Here is a 14,568-nt window from a genome sequence, read left to right as displayed (position 1 = left end):
CAAGGGTTAACCAGGACGACTGGAGACCTGCTGTGCTGCACGGACCTAGTGCGCTCACATATCGCAGTGTGGGCTGGCCCGTGCTGCCCCTGGGCCCCGAACTCTCGCCGCTCCTCCGCCCCGATCAAAAATGGAGCAGTCAGAAACAGGACATCAATTCGTCTCCTCTTATCTTACAGACATCAAATATCGACACTGCTACTTGAAATATCAAAATAGTAAACTCCTGCCTAGTTGCAGGGTTATTAACATCAGCAGAAACAAAGGGAAACTAACAGAATGAACACGATTCAGTTGGGATGTGATTAACAGCAGCATCTAAACAATGGATATATATACACGAGCTGGAAGTGGCTCAAGGGGTGATTTATTGATAAAATGGATATATATATACACGAGCTGGGAGCAGCTCGGGGCGAACGAATGGAGACGGACAAACTCAGAACGGAAAAGAAGAGAACACCAGAAGAGGGAACATCAAAGAGGAATAACCAGTCATGGAACCAACGACCATGAACCTACAATCTGCGGTTACAGCAACTAACTGGATGGGTAATTGTATGTCTTCGGTCAATTCTCTCAGAAGTCTTGTTCTGTAATTTTTAGCTGTTTTTTGCGTAATAAAACTGACAGTTGGGTTAAACTTAAACTTTGTGTCTTGCGTGGTCCTTTCCTGTAATTCCCGAGGTCTACGAACCAAGGTAGAATGTAAAACGAACACCCTACATAGTTTAGAAGAACAATTAGGCCTTCACCATTCAAGTTGTGCTCACCAGCAAGGCAGAACACGGCACAGCAAAGGTCTGACCAAGATCAAAAATGTCAAAATCATTATCCACTCACATAGAGCAGCTGATTCTCGTGTTCCATTTACAATCAGTTTCTAAATGCACTTTCTTCTGATGACCATGGACAAACTAGGAAGATTAGTTGGCCGAAACATGGGTCAAGATTTCTACGACCCAATTGCAAATATGGAATAATCTGTTTCACGGCCTTTTATATCTTTCAACTCAGCTTTTGGGCTGTGTATATGCAAATAAAATATAAACTAGTCCTGAAGAGTACATGTGATTTATCCAGGTCAGGTTCCTTACTCTTTCTTGTCCAATCCTTCTCCATCATAGGCGGTCCCTCGAAGCGAGGATGACTTGCTTCAAGCCAAAAAAAGGATGAGTTCACAGGTGTTTCAATGAAGGACCTAATATTCCGGATCCTGAACTATATCACGAAGGGTGGAAGATGCCTGTGCGTGGATTGTTTTAACGTGGGGTGACCGTTGTACACCAGCCACCACACGGGCTTGACAGAGCGAGGTCTTGGTCCAGGGGCAAGGGTTAACCAGGACGACTGGAGACTAGCTCTGCTGCACAGACCCAGTGCACCCACATATCGCAGTGTGGGCTGGACCCTTGCTGCCCCTGGGCCCCTGGCCCCGAACTCACACCTCCGCTGGGCCCCGATCACATTCCCCCCACGGTCTCTCGCCGCTCCTTCACCTGACTACGCTCCAATCCCTGCAGTACCTACCCTTCTGTAAGGTGATCACCGCCCCAGCCAGAAACAGGTCCAGCTCTTGCTGAAGGGATCAGTATCCACGGCACGAGACGCAGACTGTTCCACAAGGCCACTATTCTCTGGGAAAAGTACCACCTCCTACTATCTAACCCAGATCTTGTGACCCTGGGCCTCCCGAACCTAATTAATTGGAACATACTGTCAACAGGAACACAATCTCGTCCTTTCATTATCTTCTAAACCTCAATCAGATCAGCCCTTAAATCTACGCTTCTCTAAATGGTAGAGTCACAACACTTTTAGCCTATCTTGCAGGCGATTATCTTGCCTGGATAAACCTGGCGGAAATCAGAACATATCACAGCAATGTGATAATGACCAGATCATCTGTTTTTTTTGTGATGTTGATTGAGGGATAAATATTTTCCAGGACACCGGGGAGAACTCCCCTGCTCTTCTTCGAAATAGGATCTTTTATGTCCACTTGAGAGAGCAGATAGGGCCTCGGTTTAATGTCTCATCCAAAAGATGGCACTCCCTCAGTACTGCCCCTCCGACAGTGCGGGGCTCCCTCAGTACTGCCCCTCCGACAGTGCAGCGCTCTCTCTGTACTGCCCCTCCGACAGTGCAGGGCTCCCTCAGTACTGCCCCTTCGACAGTGCGGGGCTCCCTCAGTACTGCCCCTCCAACAGTGCAGCACTCCCTCAGTACTGCCCCTCCGACAGTGCGGGACTCCCTCAGTACTGCCCCTCCAACAGTGCGGCACTCCCTCAGTACTGCCCCTTCGACAGTGTGGCACTCCCTCAGTACTGCCCCTCCGACAGTGCGGCACTCCCTCAGTACTGCCCCTCTGACAGTGCGGCGCTCCCTCAGTACTGCCCCTCCGACAGTACGGAGCTCCCTCAGTACTGCCCCTCCGACAGTACGGCGCTCCCTCAGTACTGCCCCTCCGACAGTGCGGCACTCCCTCAGTACTGCCGCTCCGACAGTGCGGCACTCCCTCAGTACTGCCCCTCTGACAGTGCGGCGCTCCCTCAGTACTGCCCCTCCGACAGTACGGAGCTCCCTCAGTACTGCCCCTTCGACAGTGTGGCACTCCCTCAGTACTGCCCCTTCGACAGTGTGGCACTCCCTCAGTACTGCCCTTCCGACAGTGCGGCGCTCCCTCAGTACTGCCCCTCCGACAGTACGGAGCTCCCTCAGTACTGCCCCTCCGACAGTGCGGCACTCCCTCAGTACTGCCCTCCGACAGTACGGAGCTCCCTCAGTACTGCCCCTCCGACAGTGCGGCACTCCCTCAGTACTGCCCCTCCGACAGTACGGAGCTCCCTCAGTACTGCACGGGAAGTGTCAGCCTAGCTTTATGTGCTCAAGTCCCTGGAGTGTGACCTGAACCCACGACCTCTGACTCTGTACAAAAAGAAAGACAAAGACTACATTGTGCACATGGTCAGACGTATCAGCTGTGGCTCAGTGGGTAGAGAGTCCTACACGCTGAGATACAGCTGACCATGTGCACTGTTCTGTCTCTCTCGCTTTCTCTTTCTCTCTCTCTTTCTCTCTCTCGTTCTCTCTGTCTGTCTTTCTCTCCCGGGAACAGCTCGAGGCCAGGGTTGGGGCTGATAACGTGGGGTAGGATTGAATGAGGGCTGGAGAAATACCCTGCCATGGTGCACTGTCCATGTCGGGATGGACAGATCACAGAGCGTGTCTTCAGTGTCTTGCAACCCCCACCGTCCCACCCCAAACCCAAGCTCTAACTCTCTGCCAGCTCGCCCCACCGAGACACTCACACACACGGCCAATGCCCTCCGCGAGTCTGCGTCTGGGGGGGGCAGCGGAACGGAGAGGAGGGCGGGGCGCGAAAATAAGCTCCGCGGCAACGATGTGACTTGCAATTTCAGGGAGCGAGGTGTCAGTGACTTGGAATTCCTCCAGACCTACTCAGAACCCCTGGGGGAACGTGACACTCGGAGACGGAGGAACGACTAATCTCTCGGAGTCCGCAGGAGAAGGCGGGAGCACCAACATTATTGTGGCTGTGGTTTTTGTGGGGCTGGTGATGACGATGATGTCGGTCGCTATTTATTTCGCCTTGAAACGAAGAGGTAAGATTCTCCTCGATTCAAGTTCCAACGTTCCGTCCCTTGACAGAACAGCATCGAATGTACAACAACAACGCATTTATATAGCGCCTTTAATGTAGTGAAACATCCCAAGGCGATTCACAGGAGTTGTTTTAAGACAAAACAAATAAACGTGACACCGAACCACATAAGGAGACATTAGGGCAGGTGAACAAAAGCTGGGTCACAGAGGTCGGTTTTAAGGAGCGTCTTGAAGGAGGAGAGAGAGGTGGAGAGGTTTAGGGAGGGAGTTCCAGAGCTTGGGGCCCAGGCAACAGAAGGCACGGCCACCGATGGTGGAGCGATTATAATCAGGGATGGTCAGGAGGGCAGAATTAGAGGAGTGCAGATATCTCGGGGGGTTGTGGGGCTGGAGGAGATTACAGAGATAGGGAGGGGTGAGGGCCACGGAGGGATTTGTAAACGAGGATGAGGGTTTTGAAATCGAGGTGTTGCTTAACCGGAAGCCAATGTAGGTCAGTGAGCACAGGGGGTGATGGGTGAGCGGGACTGGGTGTGAGTTAGGACACGGGGCAGTGAGCACAGAGGGTGATGGGTGAGCGGGACTCGGTGCGTGTTAGGACAGGGGGCAGTGAGCACAGGGGGTGATGGGTGAGTGGGACTCGGTGCGTGTTAGGACACGGGGCAGTGAGCACAGGGGGTGATGGGTGAGCGGGACTCGGTGCGTGTTAGGACACGGGTCAGCGAGCACAGGGGGTGATGGGTGAGCGGGACTCGGTGCGTGTTAGGACACGGGTCAGCGAGCACAGGGGGTGATGGGTGAGCGGGACTCGGTGCGTGTTAGGACACGGGTCAGCGAGCACAGGGGGTGATGGGTGAGCGGGACTCGGTACGAGTTAGGACACGGGGCAGTGAGCACGGGGGTGATGGGTGAGTGGGACTCGGTGCGAGTTAGGACACGGGGGCAGCCGAGGTTTGGATCAGCTCCAGTTTACGTCGGGTAGAATGTGGGAGGCCAGCCTGGGGTGACTTGGAATAGTCAAGCCGAGAGGTAACAAAGGTGGGATTGAGGGTTTCAGCAGCGGATGAGCTGAGGCAGGGTGGAGACGGGCGATGTTACGGAAGTGGAAACAGACGGATTTAGCCGTACAGTTATAAGCCGTACACCAGCCCCTCCCACCCCGCTCCGCCTCACCCTATCAGCATCTTCCTCTATTCCTTCCCTCGTGTGTTTCTCCAGCGTCCCCTCAGAAGAAAAGAGAACACTTGAATTTTGACAACACCTTTCGCAGTCTCAGGACGTCCCAAACCACTTCGCAGCCAATCAAGCCTTTTCCGAGTGTAGTCACTGTTGTAATGTATAAAACGCGACAGGCATCATGTGCACAGCAAGATCCCACGAACAGGAATAAATCGGATCATTTTTTTTAGTGATGTTGTTGAAGCAGGAATTTTGTCCCAGGGAACCGGCAGATCTCCCCTGCTCTTCCTCAGAATCGTGTGAGAGGGCAGATGGGGCCTCGGTTTAACATCTCATCCAAATGACGGCACCTCCAACAGTGCGGCACTCCCTCAGTACTGCCCCTCCGACAGTGCGACACTCCCTCAGTACTGCCCCTCCGACAGTGCGGCACTCCCTCAGCACTGCCCCTCCGACAGTGCGGCGCTCCCTCAGCACTGCCCCTCCGACAGTGCGGCGCTCCCTCAGTACCGACCCCCGACAGTGCGGCACTCCCCCAGTACTGCCCCTCCGACAGCGCTCCCCCAGTACTGCCCCTCCGTCAGTGCGGCACTCCCTCAGTACTGCCCCTCCAACAGTGCGGCACTCCCCCAGTACTGCCCCTCCGACAGCGCTCCCTCAGTACTGCCCCTCCGACAGTGCGGCACTCCCTCAGTACTGCCCCTCCAACAGTGCGGCACTCCCCCAGTACTGCCCCTCCGACAGCGCTCCCCCAGTACTGCCCCTCCGACAGTGCGGCACTCCCTCAGCGCAGTGTGCACAGCAAGCTCCCACAAACAGCAGTAACCAGATCATTTGTTTTGGTGATTTTGAGTGTGGGATACATTTTGACTTGGGTCACTGGGGAGATGTCCCCTGCTCTTTTTCGGAATAGTGTCCGTGGGACCTTTTATGTCCGGCTGAGAGAGCGGACAAGCCAGCATGGACCAGTTGAGCCGAATGGTCTCAATTCTTGAGGCTGTACTGACATTGTTCCTGCTACGTAGAACAGGTATGTTGGAAGCTGGCCTGCTGTCTCCGAAGGTAAGGATTTGTGGCCTATTGCGAGGCTTTGCACGCGGAGCGTAGCAGCCAAACTGACCGAGCCGCTACGTGTGACATTCTGCTTTCAGGGTGCGAGCGGCGTAACTGGGAGAAGCGGACGACAGAGGACGGACTGAGACACAACGCGGTGAAGCGGCTATACTGAGCGGTGAGACCGGCCGAGGACCGCCCTGCCCAGTGCCAGCGTCCGCCAGACACACGTGGGCAGGCCCGATGGTCGGGCACTCTTACAGACACGGGAGTTGCTGGGGCACTGGGCGGGGGGTCCCAGGGTCCCTCCTCACCGAGGTACACCCCAAACACTTTCATCTCAGGACACGCTTGAGTGCGTGCTCGCTCGGCGCGCCCCTTTAGCTGGAGGCCACGCTCCGGCAACTGTAAAAATATTGTTGTAATACAGAATAAAGCCAGACCAACTCACGTAAGCTGAATTGCTTCTAATTGTAGCCGTGCTGACCTCATCTTTCGATTGCAAAGACGTGAGGTATTTTGGAGGAGGATGAACCTCTGGACAATGGAACAGGAGTGGGACTGGCTGAGGGGCTCTTGCAGAGAGCCGGCACGGGCTCGAGGGGCCCAGTGGCCTCCTTCTGTGCTGTGACCATTCTCTGATTCTCGGCTGTGTTTGTTCAGCAATGGGCAGAAGGCCATAAAATGCCCAACAAAGTCAGAACGTGCATTTCTATAGCACCTTTCACGACCTCATCACATCCCAAAAGCGCTGCCCAGCCGATGAACAGTTTTTGGAGTGTAGCCACTGCTGTAATGTGGGGAAGGCGGCAGCCCAGTGTGCGCACAGCAAGATCCCACAAACAGCGATGCGATAATGACCCAGATCATCTATATTTAGGGGTTGTGTGTGAAGGATCAATCTTGGCCCAGGACACCGGGGAGAACTCCCCCTGCTCGGCAAGAATTAGACAATGTTTGGTTGTTTTTTGCAATAACGGGTATGAATGAGAATGACGCAGCAAAGCTCAGTTCGGAGCTTTAGCTACTTCCAGGGGAGGTGTGGGAGGCCTGTGTTGTCCTCGCTCACTATCCCCGGGGAGCTCTCCACGCCTGAGTCTCCACACTAGGGCTGTGTGCACTGCTCTCTGTGTAGTCTCAGTGGTTTCAAATGGTAATAAATGTAGTTGATGCTCAGTCATATTACTGTCTCGCTGTTTCTCATCCTGTCTGTCTCTCTGTCTCGCGATCTCTCTCTCTCTGTCCCTTTATATCTCTTTCCCTCTCACTCCTAGTGTTTCTCTGTCTCGCTCACTCTGTCTGTCTATGTCTCTCTGTCTCTCCTTTTTTCTCTCTCTCTCTCTGTCTCTCTCTGTTTCAGTTTCTCTCTCTCTCCCTCTGTTTCTCTCTCTCTCTGATTCTGTTTCTCTCTCTCTCTCTCTGTTTCTGTTTCTCTCTCTCTGATTCTGTTTCTCTCTCTCTCTCTCTGTCTCTCTCTCTCTCTGATTCTGTTTTTCTTTCTCTCCCTCTGTTTCTCTCTCTCTGTTTCTCTCTCTCTCTCTCTGTTTCTCTCTCTCTCTCTCTGTTTCTGTTTCTCTCTCTCTGATTCTGTTTCTCTCTCTCTCTGATTCAGTTTTTCTTTCTCTCCCTCTGTTTCTCTCTCTCTGTTTCTCTCTCTTCGGAGGGGCAGTACTGAGGGAGCGCCGCACTGTTGGAGGGGCAGTACTGAGGGAGAGCCGCACTGTTGGAGCGGCAGTACTGAGGGAGCGCCGCACTGTCGGAGGGGCAGTACTGAGGGAGCGCCGCACTGTTGGAGGGGCAGTACTGAGGGAGCGCCGCACTGGCGGAGGGGCAGTACTGAGGGAGTGCCGCACTGTCGGAGGGGCAGTACTGAGGGAGCGCCGTACTGTCGGAGGGGCAGTACTGAGGGAACGCCTTACTGTCAGAGGGGCAGTACTGAGGGAGAGCCGCACTGTCGGAGGGGCAGTACTGAGGGAGCGCCGCACTGTCGGAGGGGCAGTACTGAGGGAGCCCCGCACTGTCGGAGGGGCAGTACTGAGGGAGAGCCGCACTGTCGAAGGGGCAGTACTGAGGGAGTGCCGCACTGTCGGAGGGGCAGTACTGAGGGAGCGCCGTACTGTCGGAGGGGCAGTACTGAGGGCGAGCCGCACTGTCGGAGGGGCAGTACTGAGGGAACGCCGCACTGTCGGAGGGGCAGTACTGAGGGAGCCCCGCACTGTCGGAGGGGCAGTACTGAGGGAATACCGCACTGTTGGAGGGGCAGTACTGAGGGAGAGCCGCACTGTCGGAGGGGCAGTACTGAGGGAGCGCCGCACTGTCGGAGGGGCAGTACTGAGGGAGCACCGCACTGTCGGCGGGGCAGTACTGAGGGAACACCGCCCTGTTGGAGGGGCAGTACTGAGGGAGCGCCGTACTGTCGGAGGGTCAGTACTGAGGGAGCGCCGTACTGTCGATAATCTGGGTCATTATCACATTGCTGTGTGTGGGAGCTTGCTGTGCGCAGATTGCCTGCCGCGTTTCCCACATTACAACAGTGACTACACTCCAAAAGTACTTCATTGGCTGTAAAGCGCTTTGGGACATCCTGAGGTCGTGAAAGGCGCTATATAAATGCAAGTCTGTCTCTCTTTAAAGCGTTAAATGATAAGGACAGGTTGCATAAACTTAGCTTATATTTGTTTGCGTTTGGAAGGTTGAAGCAGGGATCTGATCGAGGGGGATTAAAGGCTTTGACAGGATCGATCGAGAGAAACTGTGTCTTCTGGTGGGGTCGGGGGTCGGGGGATCGAGGGGGGGTGACTCGAGTCTGGATCAAGGGGCAGAGGCTTAAAATTAGAGCCAGGCCGTTCGGGGTGGTGACGTCAGGAAGCACGTGACACACACAGGGCCGCGGGAATCTGGAACTCGATCACTCCCAAAGAGCTGTGGGTGCAGGGGATCGATGTATTTTGTTGGCCGAGGGTAACACGGATACGGATCAAAGACGGACAGAATTGAGGTAATCAGCCACAATCTAACTGCCCGGCGGGGCATGGTCCTGAGGCTCAATGGACTCCTCCTGTGCCTAATGTTTCTAAGTCCACACGTGCTGACAGTCCTCCGGCACCCCAGCCAAGAGTGCAGGCCTCCCATGTGAGGTGAGAGCGTCGAGAGCTGGTGGGTTATTCGACTGCAGTGGGCTTCGTGTCCAAGGTTGGTCTTGTTGTTATTCACTGCCCTCCCCAGCCCCAGGATCACAGAGGGGACAGTCCTCGGGGAATCAAACTGTCTGATTGAATGTTAATGATTGGCTCCGCCTCCTCTCCCTCCCAAACATTCCGAAGGGAAAGCTCCACCCCCGGCCCCGCCCAGCCCGGGAGCCCAAGGAACACGGACTGCATCGCTCCGCTCATTCCCATCTCCATACCAAAGCTTACATTCCAAACTCATACATTGCAGCTTCAATAAAGGACGTGTTTAATGTGGTGTTGTGTTTGATTGGAGGGGAGTTCTGTGCAGGACTGATGTACCCAGTCCTGGCCGTTCTTGTCTCCCTCCTGCAATGGGCCATAAGGATTGGAGCGAGGGCCTTGTCCACCATTCAATAAGATCATGGCCCTCCCCCTCTCCCCTCTCCCCTCCCCTCCCCCACTCCCTCCTACCTCCCCCCCTCCCCTCTCCCTCTCCTACTCCCTTTTTCCCCCCCCCTCTCTCGCCCTCTCCCCTACTTCCTTCTTCCCCCCCCACTCTCGCCCTCTCCCCTACTCCCTTCTCCCCCCCCCTCTCTTGCCCTCTCCCCTACTCCCTTCTTCCCCCCCAGTCCCTTCTTCCCCCCCTCTCTCGCCCTCTCCCCTACTCCCCTAGTCCCTTCTTCCCCCCCTGTCCCCTACTCCCGTCTTCCCCCCCCCTTTCCCCTACTCCCTTCTTCCCCCCCCTCTCCCCTACTCCCTTCTTCCCCCCCTCTCCCCTACTCCCTTCTTCCCCCCTCCCCTCTCCCTCTCCTACTCCCTTCTTCCCCCACCTCTCTCGCCCTCTCCCCTACTCCCTTCTCCCCCCCCTCTCTCGCCCTCTCCCCTACTCCCTTCTTCCCCCCCCCTCAATCGCCCTCTCCCCTACTCCCTTCTTCCCCGCCCCCTCTCCCCTACTCCCTTCTTCCCCCCCCTCCCCTACTCCCTTCTTCCCCCCCCCCTCTCGCCCTCTCCCCTACTCCCTTCTCCCCCCCCTCTCTCGCCCTCTCCCCTACTCCCTTCTTCCCCCCCCCTCTATCGCCCTCTCCCCTACTCCCTTCTTCCCCCCCCTCTCTCGCCCTCTCCCCTACTCCCTTCTTCGCCCTCCCTCTCTCGCCCTCTCCCCTACTCCCTTCTTCCCTACCCTCTCCCCTACTCCCTTCTTCCCTCCCCTCTCCCCTACTCCCTTCTTCCCCCCTCTCCCCTACTACCTTCTTCCCCCCCTCTCCCCTACTCCCTTCTTCCCTCCCCTCTCCCCTACTCCCTTCTTCCCTCCCCCTCTCCCCTACTCCCTTCTTCCCTCCCCTCTCCCTACTCCCTTCTTCCCCCACCCTCTCCCCTACTCCCTTCTTCCCCCCACCTCTCTCGCCCTCTCCCCTACTCCCTTCTTCCATCCCCCCTCTCGCCCTCTCCCCTACTCCCTTCTTTCCCCCCCCTCGCCCTCTCCCCTACTAACTTCTTCCCCCTCCTCGCCCTCTCCCCTACTCCCTTCTTCCCCCCCCACCTCGCCCTCTCCCCTCCTCCCTTCTTCTCACCCCCCTCTCGCCCTCTCCCCTAGTCCCTTCTTCCCCCCCTATCTCGCCATCTCCCCTACTCCCTTCTTCCCCCCCTCTCTCTCGCCCTCTCCTCCCTTCTTCCCCTCCTACTCCCTTCTTCCCTCCTACTCCCTTCTTCCCCCCTACTCCCTTCTTCCCCCCTACTCCCTTCTCTCCGCCCTCCGCTCTCCCCTACTCCCTTCTTCCCCCCACCTCTCTCGCCCTCTCCCCTACTCCCTTCTTCCACCCCCCCTCTCGCCCTCTCCCCTACTCCCTTCTTTCCCCCCCTCGCCCTCTCCCCTACTAACTTCTTCCCCCTCCTCGCCCTCTCCCCTACTCCCTTCTTCCCCCCCACCTCGCCCTCTCCCCTACTCCCTTCTTCCCACCCCCCTCTCGCCCTCTCCCCTACTCCCTTCTTCCCCCCCCTATCTCGCCATCTCCCCTACTCCCTTCTTCCCCCCCCTCTCTCTCGCCCTCTCCCCTACTCCCTCTTCCCCTCCTACTCCCTTCTTCCCTCCTACTCCCTTCTTCCCCCCCTACTCCCTTCTTCCCCCTACTCCCTTCTCTCACTCCCACCCTCCCTCACTCCCCCTCCCCTCTCACTCCCTCACTCCCCCTCCCCCTCTCACTCCCACCCTCCCTCACTCCCCCTCCCCTCTCACTCCCACCCTCCCTCACTCCCCCTCCCCTCTCACTCCCACCCTCCCCTCACTCCCCCCTCCCCTCTCACTCCCACCCTCCCTCACTCCCCCTCCCCTCTCACTCCCACCCTCCCTCACTCCCCCTCCCCTCTCACTCCCACCCACACTCCCCCTCCCCTCTCACTCCCACTCTCACTCCCCCTCCCCTCTCACTCCCACCCTCACTCCCCCCTCCCCTCTCACTCCCACCCTCACTCCCCCTCCCCTCTCACTCCACCCTCACTCCCCCTCCCCTCTCACTCCCACCCTCACTCCCCCTCCCCTCTCACTCCCACCCTCACTCCCCCTCCCCTCTCACTCCCACCCTCACTCCCCCTCCCCTCTCACTCCCACCCTCACTCCCTCTCCCCCCTCACTCCCCCTCCCCCCTCACTCCCACCCTCACTCCCCTCCCCCCTCACTCCCCCTCCCCTCTCACTCCCACCCTCACTCCCCCTCCCCTCTCACTCCCACCCCACTCCCGCTCCCCTCTCACTCCCACCTTCACTCCCCCTCCCCTCTCACTCCCACCCTCACTCCCACCCTCACTCCCCCTCCCCTCTCACTCCCACCCTCACTCCCCTCCCCCCTCACTCCCCCTCCCCCCTCACTCCCACCCTCACTCCCCTCCCCTCTCACTCCCACCCTCACTCCCCCTCCCCTCTCACTCCCACCCTCACTCCCCCTCCCCTCTCACTCCCACCCTCACTCCCCCTCCCCTCTCACTCCCACCCTCACTCCCCCTCCCCTCTCACTCCCACCCTCACTCCCCCTCCCCCCTCACTCCCCCTCCCCCCTCACTCCCACCCTCACTTCCCCCTCCCCCTCACTCCCACCCTCATTCCCCCTCCCCTCTCACTCCCACCCTCACTCCCCCTCCCCTCTCACTCCCACCCTCACTCCCCCTCCCCTCTCACTCCCACCCTCACTCCCCCTCCCCTCTCACTCCCACCCTCACTCCCCCTCCCCTCTCACTCCCACCCTCACTCCCCCTCCCCTCTCACTCCCACCCTCACTCCCCCCTCCCCTCTCACTCCCACCCTCACTCCCCCTCCCCTCTCACTCCCACCCTCACTCCTCCTCCCCTCTCACTCCCACCCTCACTCCCCCTCCCCCCTCTCACCCTCACCGTCACTCCCCCTCCCCTCTCACCCTCACCCTCACTCCCCCTCCCCTCTCACCCTCACTCCCCCTCCCCTCTCACCCCCACCCTCACTCCCCCTCCCTCACTCCCCCTCCCCTCTCACTCCCACCCCCACCTCACTCCCCCTCCCCTCTCACTCCCACTCCTCCTCACTCCCACCCCTCCTCACTCCCACGCCCACCCCTCCCCTCTCTCCTCTCCCTCCCACCCACTCCCACCCCTCTCCTCTACCACCCCTCTCCTCTCCCACTCCCACCCCTCTCCTCTCCCACTCCCACCCCTCTCCTCTCCCACTCCCACCCCTCTCCTCTCCCACTCCTCTCCTCTCCCACCCCTCTCCTCTCCCACTCCCACCCCTCTCCTCTCCCACCCCTCCCCTCTCCTCTCCCACTCCTCTCCTCTCCCACCCCTCCCCTCTCCTCTCCCACTCCTCTCCTCTCCCACCCCTCTCCTCTCCCACTCCCACCCCTCTCCTCTCCTACTCCCACCCCTCTCCTCTCCCACTCCCACCCCTCTCCTCTCCCACCCCTCCCCTCTCCTCTCCCACTCCTCTCCTCTCCCACCCCTCTCCTCTCCCACTCCCACCCCTCTCCTCTCCTACTCCCACCCCTCTCCCTCTCCCACTCCCACCCCTCTCCTCTCCCACTCCCACTCCCACTCCCACCCCTCTCCTCTCCCACCCCTCTCCTCTCCCACCCCTCTCCTCTCCTCTCCCACCCCTCTCCTCTCCTCTCCCACTCCCATCCCACCCCTCTCCTCTCCACTCCACTCCACTCCACTCCCACCCCTCTCCTCTCCTCTCCTCTCCTCTCCCACTCCCATCCCACCCCTCTCCTCTCCTCTCCTCTCCTCTCCTCTCCCACTCCCACCCCTCCCTCTCCTCTCCACTCCCACCCCTCTCCTCTCCCACTCCCACCCCTCTCCTCTCCCACTTCCACCCCTCTCCCTCTCCCACCCCTCTCCTCTCCCCACTCCCACCCCTCTCCTCTCCTCTCCCACCCCTCTCCTCTCCTCTCCCACCCCTCTCCTCTCCCACTCCCACCCCTCTCCTCTCCCACTCCCACCCCTCTCCTCTCCCACTCCCACCCCTCTCCTCTCCCACTCCCACCCCCTCTCCTCTCCCACTCCTCTCCTCTCCCTCTCCTCTCCTCTCCCACTCCCACCCCTCTCCTCTCCCTCTCCTCTCCTCTCCTCTCCCACTCCCACCCCTCTCCTCTCCTACTCCCACCCCTCTCCTCTCCCACTCCCACCCCTCTCCTCTCCCACTCCCACTCCCACTCCCACCCCTCTCCTCTCCCACCCCTCTCCTCTCCTCTCCCACCCCTCTCCTCTCCTCTCCCACTCCCATCCCACCCCTCTCCTCTCCACTCCACTCCACTCCACTCCACTCCCACCCCTCTCCTCTCCTCTCCTCTCCTCTCCCACTCCCATCCCACCCCTCTCCTCTCCTCTCCTCTCCTCTCCCACTCCCACCCCTCTCCTCTCCACTCCCACCCCTCTCCTCTCCCACTCCCACCCCTCTCCTCTCCCACTCCCACCCCTCTCCCTCTCCCACTCCTCTCCTCTCCTCTCCCACTCCCACCCCTCTCCCTCTCCCACCCCTCTCCTCTCCCACTCCCACCCCTCTCCTCTCCCACTCCCACCCCTCTCCTCTCCCACTCCCACCCCTCTCCTCTCCCACTCCCACCCCTCTCCTCTCCCACTCCCACCCCTCTCCTCTCCCACTCCCACCCCCTCTCCTCTCCCACTCCCACCCCCTCTCCTCTCCCACTCCCACCCCCTCTCCTCTCCCACTCCCACTCCCACCCCCTCTCCTCTCCCACTCCCACCCCCTCTCCCTCTCCTACTCCCACCCCCTCTCCCTCTCCTCTCCTCTCCTCTCCCACTCCCACCCCTCCCCTCCCTCTCCTCTCCTCTCCTCTCCCACCCCACCCCTCCCCGCCCCTCCCCTCTCCCACTCTCCCCCTCCCTCACTCCCTCCCTCCCCGCACTCTCGTTAATGTTGGGACCGGTTGAGAAAGGAACATATGTTCCGAGCGGAGGGCGATATAGGTTTGGGCTGTTGAACACACACCTTTATTGCAGGTTTAATATACACACAACGGACGCGTTGAGATAGAATTTTATTTTTAATATGATTTTTT

The 14,568-nt window shown here is 58.8% G+C and overlaps 1 long non-coding RNA gene across 1 annotated transcript; it reads left to right on the top strand.

Moving 5' to 3' along the window:
* The first annotated feature begins 3,407 nt into the window (after positions 1 to 3,407).
* LOC139243235 (uncharacterized) lies at positions 3,408 to 6,314 on the top strand. The gene is made up of 2 exons (XR_011589532.1): positions 3,408 to 3,626; positions 5,958 to 6,314. It is a non-coding gene; the product is annotated as an uncharacterized lncRNA (long non-coding RNA).
* The last annotated feature ends 8,254 nt before the right edge of the window (positions 6,315 to 14,568 follow it).

The sequence above is a fragment of the Pristiophorus japonicus genome, unplaced genomic scaffold (assembly GCF_044704955.1).
Source record: "Pristiophorus japonicus isolate sPriJap1 unplaced genomic scaffold, sPriJap1.hap1 HAP1_SCAFFOLD_1636, whole genome shotgun sequence".
Taxonomy (NCBI): domain Eukaryota; kingdom Metazoa; phylum Chordata; class Chondrichthyes; family Pristiophoridae; genus Pristiophorus; species Pristiophorus japonicus.
This window is presented reverse-complemented; position numbering and strand designations above follow the sequence as displayed.